The sequence below is a fragment of the Patiria miniata genome, unplaced genomic scaffold, assembly GCF_015706575.1.
Source record: "Patiria miniata isolate m_02_andy unplaced genomic scaffold, ASM1570657v1 HiC_scaffold_6, whole genome shotgun sequence".
Taxonomy (NCBI): domain Eukaryota; kingdom Metazoa; phylum Echinodermata; class Asteroidea; order Valvatida; family Asterinidae; genus Patiria; species Patiria miniata.
Window position 1 is genome coordinate 11,086,763 of NW_024037073.1, and position 11,683 is coordinate 11,098,445.

Sequence of the window (11,683 nt, forward strand, 5' to 3'; positions counted from 1 at the left end):
GGCGGCGGGGCTGCCCGTGCCGACGGCGAGGCTACCCGCGCCGAGAACGGGGTTACCAACTCCGGCGGAGGAGCCACCCGTGCCGGCGGCGGGGCTACCCGCGCCGGGAACTGGGCTACCTGCTCCGGCGGGGGAGCCGTCCGCGCCGACGACAGGGCTGCTTGGTTGGCCTGAAGACGATACCAGCTCAAACTCCTTTAATCCACAGTCCTCTGCACTAGCTCCTTTGCAAATGTTCAACCTGTCTGCGTGAACCTCCTGCGGGCTAGAGCGAGGGGTTTTCCGAATCCTGTTCACCACATCAGACAGTCTTTCCAGTGCGACAAAGGGACCAGTCCAGCTCAGGCTCAGCTTCGGGCAAACTCCCTTCTTCCTGGCCTTGCAATGGAGCCACACCACATCTCCCCTGTTGTAGACCACCCGCACTGCATTCCTGTCATAAAGCTTCTTCTGGGCCCTCATTTGTGTACTGCTAGCCTTCCTGGCAACCTCGTGTGCCAACTTCAACTTCTCTTGAAGATTTTGGGCGTACTCAATACGCGCCTCGTCTGGGGTGGCAGCCAACAGTAGGTTAACCGGCATCCTCACCTCGCGGCCCAACATCATTGCGTTTGGCGTCTCCTTTGTAGCGTCATGCTCTGCCGACCGGTATGCCATGGCAAGGAGGGCTAAATGCTCGTCCCAGTCAGTTTGGGATTTGTTCACCCATTAGCATGGCTTCAATCGTCCGGTTGAACCGCTCGATCATTCCGTCGGACCTTGGGTGAAACGGAGTGGTGCGGGTCCTTCAAAGGCCGAGGATTGAGCACATTCTTGTGTAGACCTCAGACTCAAACTCCCTTCCTTCGTCAGAGTGGACTTCCAGGGGAACACCAAACCGGGCGACGAACTCGTCCACGAGTTTGGTTGCGACGGTCTTTGCAGTGTGATCTGGGACTTCATAGCATTCGGTCCACTTGGTGAAATAGTCTCCACCACAATAATGTACCGGTTACCTCTGTCAGTGGGAGGGAGGGGCCCCATGACGTCAACCGCTATTCTTTCCATAGGTGCGCCCACCTGGTATTGCTTCATCTCTGCTCTCTTGGCCCTAGCTGGTGGATTCCGTCTCTGACACTGTTGGCACCGTTGGACCCAGCGACTAGCGGACTGACACATAGAAGACTAGTAGAAGTTGCTTCTACACAGTTTAGCAAAGGTTTTTGCAACACCGAGATGCCCTCCGTTTTTTTCGTCATGATAATGCCTCAGTATGGCAGGTTGCAGTTCCCGGGGTACCAACATTCTCAGTCGCGGCTTTTCAGTTGGTCGACTTGGCTCCCACCGGATACACAGAGCTTCCTGCTCTACCACCAACTGTTCAAAGCGAGCCCACCAAAATTTGATTTCTTCGCTCAAGGGTGCCACACTCTCCCAGGACGGCCGTCGACCATGCGCCACCCACTGCAGCACTTCCTTCAAGTCATCATCGCATTGCTGTGACCTGGTCAGCTGCTCATGACTAAGCTCTGTGGCATTGACATTTGGAAGTGATCTAGAACCCCCTGGCTCTGCATCTTCCCCTGTTTGATGTACTACCTTCAGTGTCGGTTTGGGCAGTGAGGCTACTGTCTCCGGGGGTTGGGCTGTTTCCACCTGTGGAGAGGCTACTAGACCCATGGGCCCAGTTGTCTGCTCCAATGGTGGGGCATCCTGTAACGGCCGGGCAGTTGCCTGCACCACGCTGCATCCTACATGCTTCATCTGGGGCTTCCGCAAGTCTTCAATGTTCACCATGGTGCCAGGACTGATTTCCTCCTCCCAGATTAGCTGGTATTTGTTTTCCCGCAAGAAGTCCAGTCCCAAGATGGCATCGTCACTCACGTCTGCCACCCAAACGCAGTGTAGGATCTGACTCTCCCTTATCTTCATAGGCAGGTTCACTCGCCCAGCGACGCGCAGTTCACTTCCATCAGCCTGCCGAAATCTGCAATCTGCATGCATGAGTGTGGGCCTCAACTTGGGGTCCGTCCTTTGAAACAACCGTGTAGAGATGAAACTCTCCGTTGCACCCGTGTCAATCAGGAAACTCACAGCCATGTCCATAATCTCCCATCTGACATAGAGTCCCAGTTCATGAGAGGATGTCGGTCGTATTGAAACCCCGGGCGGTGGTGGGACTTTCAACACCGGAGGTGGGGCTACAACTGAGTCTCCTTGGGCAAGGAACATGCAACTTTCAGCGCTGGGCCTTTCATTGCAACCATCAGATAGTCTGCCCTCTGCTCTTGATTCCAGCAGTTGATCTTGCTGAATCCTTCGAAGTGCACCAGGTAGTCCTCAATACATGACGATCCGTCGTACTCCCGAGCCTTTACCCGCGGTGCTGCTGCGGTGCGTTCCACGTTTGCGTACTGGCCTACTGCATTTGCAGCACTGTATCCACTAGTAGTGGTAACAGTATGCAATGCCGTGTGCCTGCCCGCATGACGAGGTTTGCAACCGCTGAATGCCTCAGTTGGGTGGGCTGGAGATTGGGGATAGCCAGAACGGTGCTCATCACTGACAGAGTCGCTGCACGCTGCCCGCCACTGTTCACGAAGATCCTGCACCAATTTATTTTGGTGCTTCTGCGAGCTTCGTGGTTTCCGTCGCCTGCTGCTATCATCCTGGGTAAAGGAGCCTGGTGTCTCTGGTACGTAGCGTTGCCGTCTTCCGGCTCGGGATGAGGATCCACGAGTAGCTCGGCAGCTGTCCAAAAGTGACCGCTCTAACCGGTTGATCTCGGTGGAAATGTCGATAATGGCTTTCGCGACATTTCGTGCGGGCTGCATCGTATGGCTCGCCATAAAGACTTCTCTATTGAAAAGACACGAAAATAATCCCACCGCTGCCACCAATTGCAGCGTAGACCTAGTTGGGTTCTTGTCCAAAACGCCAGGAAAAGGGGACACAGTTGACTCAAGGCTTGAAGCAAAACTCAACTTGTTTCTTTTTAATTTTCTAAAGATCGGCTACCGGCCGCAATGCTTCCAAAAACACAACTGAACATTCTCAGCATACAAAACGCACTGTCTGAAAAAGTATACATTTGTAACAACTTAACCCAACCCTCGAATTTATGCGAACCCTTCCCGCGTACCCAAACAAATGAACCCAATTGAAGTGATCTATTTATAGCAACCTATTTCCGGAGCGCGCGCCGGCCCAGACCCAAAACCAGGCCGGGTGTGCGCCGCCGGAGGCACTCCGCCGGCGGCGGTGGCGCCGTCTATTACTTGTAACTACGGAAAACAAACTGTTCGCTACAATATCAACGGTATTCTGTTAGAGATTTTTCCTTCAGTTTGACAATTTTGTGTGTATAACTAAAATCATCTCAGCCTCTTCTGAATAAAAGATTTGTATTTCCTGACTCTAAAAATGTATGTTTAGACACCTAGACTGTAATTTGATAAGAGGTAGTAGCTGATATATCAGAAAGTGCAATTTTTATTTGGCGGCCATCTTTACAATCCAAGAAGGCCACAAAAGTGTACAGACTGAACATTTGACATTTTAATAAATGGTATAGTTGCATTCCTTGACCCTGAATGTTTGGACGCCAACATTTTAATCCATAGTGGCTTATAGAAGAACAGACAATGGTAGATATAGGTTTTCACCGGTGGCCATCTTTAAAATCCAAGATGGCCACCGCAATGTATCTTGACAAATTAACCATTTAGCACTAGCCCAAATGATTCAGTTCAGTTCTTTGACCCTCAAAATATATGTTAAGACACAGATATTTAAATGTTAGGTGGCCTAAAGATGCAAAACATGTAGTTCTCAATGCTGGCGGCCATCTTTAAAAATCAGATGGCAACAATTCTGTATCTGGATGAAAATAAAAATGTATGTCTAGACACCAAAACTATAATCCTAAGTGGCTTAGAAGATGAAATATGGGTAAAAATAGGTTTTCAATGGCAGCCATCTTTAAAATCCAAGATGGCCGCCATATTGTTAATGGATAAGTTGGTCCTATCTAAAATTGAAAACCAAGGCTAAGAAGCATGTATTGAAAATGTTGCGCTTTTGTGTGGAATGTCCACTTCCATTCCAAAAGCTGGCCTAAGCTGCCTGACTATGATAAAATGTGAAAGTTTGGGTATGGGCTAAGACTGTGTAATTTGCTATGAAAATATTCAATGTCACGGTTACCATAAAATAAAAAAAATCTTAATCACGGAGAAAAGTCATAAATAAGTTACAGTATTGGATCGTCGTCAACAGACGTAAACTTTACCTTCTTACAAATCCGCGAGACCCGCGAGGAAAAAGTCGATTCAAGTTTTAATCGAGTTGGTTCAACAATATTAAAGCAAGGCCAAACAGCTATACTGACGTTCATGGTCGTCGGTTTCTGCCACATATGGAATCGTTTGTCTCATTCCTTCTTTTAGATAGAGGGGGCAATTAGTTTATACAGGGCTCAACGCTGATGCACTTTTAGCCAATCAAGAGTGGCATTCAGTACGCGCATCACGGGCGCGTTCAAGGCAACGCAAGAACATGTAGATGGATTTGGCATGTAAACAGATGATAATGCGCGACGAAACCGCCCATTTTATTTTTTTTTACACAAAATGTGAAACGTCCCTGTATTCTTAGAAAATTAACTTGTAAAATAAGACCCACACTTCCTTTGGGTAAAGCCGTAGAGCTAATCGACATCAAGGAAGTGCATCAATTTCCAATAAGTGTGAGTGTTTCCCAACCTTTTCTTTCGTTATTTTTAGCGGCGTTACGCCACGCATCCGCTCTGCGTGTGTGGTCAGATGGTCACCGTTCTACTCTTGGGTGAATTGCATGAGCTCTGCTCCAGTAAGCACACTTAGGCCTAGCCTTAGCCTAACAAATCAGGCCCAATACGTATGAAAAAAAAAATTTATGAAAAAAAGTTTTCACTTTGTGGAACATGCAAGATAATTTCAAAGAAACCTCATGAGAAAATGAGTTGACAGTTTATGTTAAATTAAATCCTTCAAAGAAATGAAACAGTCTATATGACCAAATATGGTAATAGAATGTCCCAAAACGCGACCAACGAAACGGTACGCGTTACACGGTAATTTCTTTTTGAGAGTATCATGTACTTAGAGGAAGTTTGCATATTGACCTTTCATTCATGTATTAAATGAATATTTTTGAGCTATTCTTTCATATGCTGCGTGCACAAATTGTATAACGAAGTTCAGTGTGTCACGGCTCGGCGCGAAAAAGCAGTGTTGAGATTCACTTGCATGAAAACTCATATCATTGTGCGTGTTTTGGTTGTAAACGTGCGTGTCAACTTCAAGCATATATGTTCCACTACAAATGTTCAAAATTTTGTTACTTTTTTTTCACGAAATGATTTTGAACAAGTGTTGTTTCAGATACCAAGTGCACAAAAATTGTGCCGAGTACTTCAAATGACCAGCAGCACAGTGAATTCAATAATGACACCGCTCGGCATCAAACTCTACACGCCTATCTCTGTTTTGTGACAATATGACAACCGCTAGTGGACTTAAAGCAATGCATCAATCCTTTGTTGATCCCAAAATATGCCTTATAAATAACCCCACACTGAATTGTACGTGCGGGCAGCGAACTCACAACATCAGCCATGATGGAAGCATGTGTACGTAAGCAACATGCATAGCAAGCACCAAAGACCCAACCTCGTTTCCAGGGTGTCGAGCAGTACGCATTGCCATCGAACATTTACGGATAGCCCGGAAGTACGTAGTCTTTGCCCAAGACGCAAGTGATCGATAGTGGACGGTGCATTTTGCGCCCTCTAATGGCACAACAATAAGACTTGCGGGCTTCGCTCGTACCCCCGCCCTGCAAACAGGACGCTGGGATACTCTGATGAATTCACGCTCTGATTGTATAGTCTTTTCCTGACATGTGACCTGCGTGTAATTATCACGGTCATGACTCTGCAAGGTTTGAAACGGCCGTTAACTTAATTCATTACTATTTTGTTCCAGTTTAGAGATGTTTGGTTTTTTTCGTTGAAAAGCGTATTAATGTAGGCAATTCTCTAAAACTTATCTGTGTTGTAAATTTACATAATCCCGTCACTTGCTAAGGCTCAGTTTCGAATCACGAACGGTCGGATTTGCATTATGCGACGCTCAAAATTTTGCCCACATGGTCCGCAATGAAACAGAAATCATATCCGGTGTCACGGTCTCACTTCTCCGGCGTGCTAGCTTCTCCAAAAGGGAAATTTCGCTTCAACACGCATGCACAAAACTGCGCAGTAGTGTACATTTTCGTCACTGTATTTAGTGTGCTGAGTTCTTCGGGGTTGTACTTGTACACGTAAGATCTTATTTGTATGAATGGTTACAGGGTACCAGTCCAATCCAGAATTTTCGTGGCGCGCACTTTAACAAAATAACAAAAAAAAGACTTGAAATGCACATTTATTTTAAGCCGTGGTTGCAAAACTAAAGACAAAATGGACCACGAACGAGCAAGGAACACAGCGAGTTCGTTCTTAATTATTCCCCCATGAACACACACACACATGCATGACGCTGGGAACACAAATCAGAATGCCTGCAAGACCATGGAATGACTTGACCCACAGGAAGTGTTACATAACACATTCTTGAGTGTCCCACAAGGTGTTGTTATTAATGGCTTGGTAGACTTCAGAATACAGCCCCAGGAAAAGTAAGCAAAGCGGACACATGGGCATGAATCGTGCCCATGTAACGTGCACTGTAACGTGCTCAATTATCCGCCGAATCCACCTGGAGAAGTATGCTGGAGAAGTGAGTCCGTGACACCGGAATGGATTGTGCGCATTTCTATGGGAAGTTTCTAGATAGCATCTGCGCACATTGTCCAACTGCTGTCTTGAACAGCTGCAGCCAGATGCTTTATACATAAGTCATAGGCCACTTCCCTCACAAGATTCTGTGAAGCTCATCAGCGTATCCCAGCGTCCTGTTTGCAGGGCGGGGGGTACAAGCGAAACAGCGGGCCTGCTTGCACTAACTTGGCCATTTGGTATCAGTGGTTTAACTTTTTCTTTATTTTCTCTGTAAGCTTCCCTACGGACCAATCAGCAATCGAGAAATAGTTCGATGACTTGCCCGACGGTTGTAAACGTGCACAACCCGCACGGAAAACACAAAGCGAGTAATTTGACTCCATATCGTAACAATTGAGTCAATTTGTCCGTGTAGTGAGACACTTTGAGCCAAAGTGTGTCACTATACGGACAAAATGACTCACTTCTTACGATAATGAGTCTAATTACTCACTTTGTGTTTTCTGTGTGCGCTACTCTATCGGGAACCAATCAACGGTCGGGATACTGCGGTGATCGATGCACGGAGCTTGTACAGACGGTCTAATTAACATAAAATGGCCACGCCTGTTTTGCTACGAAATGACTAAGGCGTTAGTGAAAGAACGTAAAAAAAAATCAATTATGCAAGGTCGCTACAGAACATTGCAACTATCGCTATTCACTGGAGCTTCGACTGAACTGGTTCATTTTTCAGACTATTTCAATCGAAAATGAGAGTGATTTTCACTTTAAAACGCCTAGTCCCTAATTTCACTCTTTGGAATTTAGAGAGTTCCCGACTTTAAGGTCAGCTTTACTAGTGACCAGTTTTGACGTTTCGGCATTGATGACGGCGATTTTTTGACTGACATGAAGTTTAGAATTTCTTCTTTCGTTATAATTTAACAATCCAGTCATACTGAGCATATTTTCCAAGAAACACAACGTTCAAAACAGCCAATCGCGGGGGGGGGGGGGGGGAGAGAGGGAAGGGAGAGGGTGCATGAATTTCACTGCTCTGTTATAGCGTCCATGTACGTAATGGGATTAACCTTATTAACAACGGCGATGCTTAGGCCTTCGCAACAACACCATTGATTTAATGGTTATTTGACTTTCTAACACCTTTTTATTTTCGTTGTTACCTAAAAAGAGTTAATTTTAAGACAACATAAAATCTTCCGATTCATATTTTTCTAGTTTGGCCGTTTTCGTTCGAGCGTTATATTGCTGATTTTTTAAGACATTTTAGGGGAAGCTCAGCTTATTTCTAAGAAAATTAAACTATAAAAAGCTAACAACTGGTGTTTTAAGAAGAGATGTTTAGAATGTTAATACAGTGAAACCTAAATAAGTCAAACCTCAAGGCAACAGTTTCAATATTCGACTGAAGCAGAGTTTTGAGTTCAGCAGGGCTGTATATCATTGTTATACTACTGAAGGCAATGTATTCTTTGTTTGACTTAACAGTTGTTTTGAGTTTTCAGAGTTTGACTTATCAAAACTTTACTGTATTCAACTTTGTCAAGTCAAGGACTCGTGTAATATCTTTAACTTACCTCTTTAAGATGAAAGCTTGAGCTGGAAGACGATTGGTTCTTGGAAAGCCTAAAATAGCAAAATTAAACATGTATCACAAAATGCGATAGTCGATAGCATTGTTGCGGGGAGACATGAACACGATCTTCTGAGTTTTGACTTTTAACAATTTGTCTCAGATGAAATTTCCTATTTCAACCCAAATTGTAAAGAACGATACTAGCAGTTTCCAAACTATCCTCCAAATTATTTCCATTGGATAAAAATAATAACTTTCAAATTAATTTGACAAAAGGCGAAACCTACATAAAGCAGATGATAAGATTATTTTCGTTCAGTATGATCACTCGTCAGACAGAAGGCTCTCGTAGCCGAGTGCTAGTCCACGCTGATCCCTCCGACAGAACTTCGAAGTTTGAAAACCACCAGGCAGGCAGTCCAGATGGAAACTTCTATGCGGCGTGCTCTTTTATGGTCAAATTGGGAGCTGAGGTCCAGGGGGCGGAACAATTCTGGAAATTACAGGATTTAAATTACAAAGATATGCTAACTGCAAAGTCAATAATGACCCCTGCATTTTAAGGACAAGTTTCATTTTTTTCGCTTGTCATGACATGCCGGGTTTTCCAGATTTGAGACACCAGAACCCATGCAATTGTGTCGGTGTTTTTTTGCATGTTTAAAGCCATCAGGGGATGTGAATTTCTACACAAAAAGAGTCAGATAATGTCGATTAAATCTAAAAGGTTTTTCGTGGATTGCTGATGGCTATTTTTTCCTCTTCATTGTCACTTTTTACTCCATGTTGCGAAAAAGATTCGTGGCTGCCCCCCTAATTTTATTTTTTTTAAATTAAGAAAAAAAATGAAGACTATTCAATCAAACCACAAATTTCATTGCAGGTATTTTTTTTTCTTTTTTTTTTTTTCGGCCTGGCGGCAGGGTGGATTTCTTTCAATCTTATGCCACTCGCTGTTTTTCTGCCAAAATCATTTTATTATGATGTCTCATGAAATCTCACTATAATCGTTTCAATTTTTAAAAGTTTCAAAAGTTTCAATAAACGTTTTAAACCAACGGGCCAATTTGTCCGTGCTGAAATGTATTTTACGTGGTTCTGGCATTTTTCAAATGGATTCGTTTTCCCTTTTTCAATGGGAATGCCGGACAAGTGTAAGGAAAAGGTTATACATCGATAATGATGATGAACTGAAATACATTTTTGTTTTAAATGACATAACAAAACTGGTATAAGATATTTCTGCTCAAAATATGTGCCATTTTTTTTCCATTTGGAGGACCGCAAAATTAATTTCTGTATAGTCATATAAGATAAAACCGAGCTGTGAAGTAACAATCTGCATGGAGGCCTAATTGCTCCTCTGTAATAGTTTGATTAAATTACACCAATTTCAAATTTGAATTCAATTTACGTCTTCAAGCGGTTTGTTCTTATGGATAAACTGAAAACTTCAACTTGAAACAAAACATAGGAAAGCAGTTTACAAACTAATTCTATACAATTCCTTTTTTTAAAGTAAAATGCACGAAAATAATTATGCAGACGAAAATACATGGTAATCAAGTGAAGAACAGAAGAAACTTAAAATGCTTGTAAAAGCAAGAGTATATTTTGAACCAATGGACAAAAAACTTATAATCTTGAAAGATTTTGCTTAAATAACTCGGGGGGAAAGGAGCCAGGAATCGCCTCAGATTGCACCACAGAGCATCTAGAATCCAAAATTTCCGGGGCCCTTCAGCGGGCCCCGGACATTCGTGATCCGCGCTCGCATTAGAATGCGGAGCTAATGCCCTAACGCATCGTTGCAGCAGTATACAAAATTAAGTCAACACAAATTATTTTTCAAAAATGAAGTGCAAGAAAATATGAAGACGAAAATACATGGCTTTCAACTTTGATGTACACAGTAACTTGGAATTTGTAAAGGCAAAAGTATATATTTTTTAAATCCTTATAAAAATTTGCTCAAATAACTCAGGGGAAAGGGGCCAGGATCGCCTCAGATTGCACCACAGAGCAACTAAAATCCAAAAATTGTCAGGGCCCGTAAGCAGGCCCCGGACCAAATACCTTAAAGCTATAGTCCATCATTTGTAATTTGTGCATTTTGTTCGTTTGAAGCAACACAATAGTTCAAAATCTAATGAAGGATACTGAGCAACTAACCTGATGAAGTTTCAGCTAAGCTTCAGCTGTACATTCCGAGAAAAAACAGCATTCTAAGATCTCAATTTCAAATCAAAAGTTACTGAATCATGTTTTGAATTGTTTTGAATTGCAGCTATACGCGACGTCGCGCACTGATCCGACGAATTATAACAACCGCGCGCGCGTGTGCGTCGTTCCAATACTTGTGCGCGCTGCGCTGAATAACAAAACGAACTACTAATTTAAATTTTCCTACGGTGCTTCTTAAGAATTACCGTTGGAAATGCCTTCTTTCGTTGATTACTTCAAAATGACAGCTTTCTGGAAAGAAAAATTTCACAGGGAGTTTAGTTCCCTTACTATCTTTCATCCAAGTTTGTTTTTCAACAATAATTACGCCAGTTACTTTTCGGATGGCTGCAAATGATGGACTATAGCTTTAAGGGCTTCGCGCTCCGCGCTCGTAAAATTTCTCCAAAGGTGTACCCCCTGTCTAAAAAAAATTCTGGATCCACGCCTGCTATAGGCCTAGTTAATTTGTAAGTGTACTTTTTTATTCTTTGAGCCCACCTAAGACAAAATCCTGGGTGCGACATTTTTTCCCAAATTATAATCTGCCCCCCCCCCCTGTTAAAATCATCTTCCTACGTGCCTGCTTATTTGAGGAATGACCGTCGCCATAATGGTTGGGTTTTACACAAAATTGGCCAATGGCCATGCAACCCGGGGGAAGCTAGCCTGATTTATATCTATAGAGAATTTGTGATGGCAACACTTTTTACTTTTTTCTGTCGCAAAACATTGTGGGTGGTTAAGGGTGTAGGCCCATAACGTCCTAAAATCGCTGAAAATTGTGTTTTAGATTGTTTTCTTATCACAATTCAAAGGTCTGAAACCTGAAAAGATGAAGAAGAAATCAGTTGCTTACATTTATGTCACCCATTTTCCGCCTTAAGGCTAGTTTTTTTTTCTTCATGCGACTGCGATGCAGATTGGACGTCATGAAACATTAACATATGTTCAACTTTTACGACTTCGCAGCGCGTATACTTGCATTGACGTCACAAATTCACTCGCGCCGAGTATGAACCGGGCTTGCACATATATGCGTATGTCCGTTTTGGGTTCTGACCCTGTAGCGCTCATTG